Raw genomic sequence first — 1,336 nt, 5'->3', positions numbered from 1 at the left:
GGACAGGGCACACCATGAATAGGCAGCCACCAAGCAAAATGACCCGCCACAGAAGTAAATTGGCAGCTGCCTGTTCAAGGTGCGTCTTGTCCTGCCTGCCACAGCCACACCAAGGTGCCCACTTCAGAATTGAACAGGTGGAGAGCTTTTCTCAGCCAACCATTCACTTCCATGGTGGCCAACTTGGCCCGGTGGCCGCATATTCCTTTCTAAGGCGAGACATGCCCTGGACCTGCAGGATGATGTTCAAATTCCAGGACAGTCGGGACACTGGGGGGGACATGTACACTAATCACCAGCTGAGGTTACAGAAATGACAAGCTGAGCTGAAGTATAATGCTGATGGGGCACACAGGGATGCCAGATGAAATGTAAATACATTATTGTTGTGATTAAGCACTGCCAGCTATGCCATGACGTGGATATATCTGAACCTTCACAGACAATAAAGAGAACATTTCTGTCCATAATGAGTAGGAAGGAAGGATCAGAATACCCCAGCCATGCAATTCAGCAGAGGGCAGCAGGCTTGTTCCTGGAACAATAAAGTTTTCTTTAATAAAGCAGATAAAGTAAAAAAAAAAAAAAAGCTCCGCGCTGCTGCTGTGGTGACGGTCAGCTGATTGGCGGCTCACGTGACTGTAATGTGTGCGGCTGGCTGGAATGGAGTGAAGAGGGAAGAGGACGGGGAACAGACTGTAAGTGTTGGTGCGGCATGACATCGCGGGGATGGGGGGACTGGAGAGGAGTACGGGGGAGAAGGGGCGGGTAGTGCTGTAAGGACAGGAGGACCTGACAGCTGTCAGTTTGTGGTGGTACTGTGTACTTGGGGCACAAGTTGGCAGCTCTAGCTCATTTATCAGATCTCCAGGAAGAGGCCCGGTTTCTGCACACATCACCATGGTAATGTCACTGGGGGGCTTAGGTCAGTGCTTCTCTCTTGAGTCATATTTTGTATTATGATCTTATGAGTTTTTGTGCAAGTGATGGTGTTGCAGCATGCATAGATACTCAACTTCAGCAGAAAGAAGTGTGGAATGGTTGTCTGCTGTGGGAGAGGAGTATTGGGGGGTACAATAATAGGGGGTAAGGTGAGGATAGGAGTAGATGCCATGCGATGTGCTCACAGGAAGAAGGGTGTGATTATTGCATGGGAACAGCAGGAACAATAAGATAAGAGGTGTGATATTGTGAGTTCAAAAGGTGAGGTTAGATTGTGGATTATGCATGGAGGGAGTGAGGTAATGGTGTGAATCCTAGAGGGTAGTGGTGATTGGTTTTGGTGTGAGTACAGGAGAAGGGGATGATTATGGAGGGATGTGACTGAAGTCTTGGA

The 1,336-nt window shown here is 48.7% G+C and overlaps 1 protein-coding gene across 1 annotated transcript in view; it reads left to right on the top strand.

Annotated features, from left to right (window-relative positions):
* Positions 1–625: 625 nt before the first annotated feature.
* The window catches only part of LOC108786319 (proton-coupled amino acid transporter 1-like), a 53,482-nt gene continuing 52,771 nt past the window's right edge, over positions 626–1,336 (top strand). The window contains exons 1-2 of the mRNA XM_018555579.1: positions 626–683; positions 867–873. The gene's annotated coding sequence lies outside the window, so the exon portion shown is untranslated. The remainder of the gene's footprint in view (positions 684–866; positions 874–1,336) is intronic.

This window comes from Nanorana parkeri, unplaced genomic scaffold (genome assembly GCF_000935625.1).
Source record: "Nanorana parkeri isolate BGI_ZX_2015 unplaced genomic scaffold, ASM93562v1 scaffold203, whole genome shotgun sequence".
Lineage (NCBI taxonomy): Eukaryota > Metazoa > Chordata > Amphibia > Anura > Dicroglossidae > Nanorana > Nanorana parkeri.
This window is presented reverse-complemented; position numbering and strand designations above follow the sequence as displayed.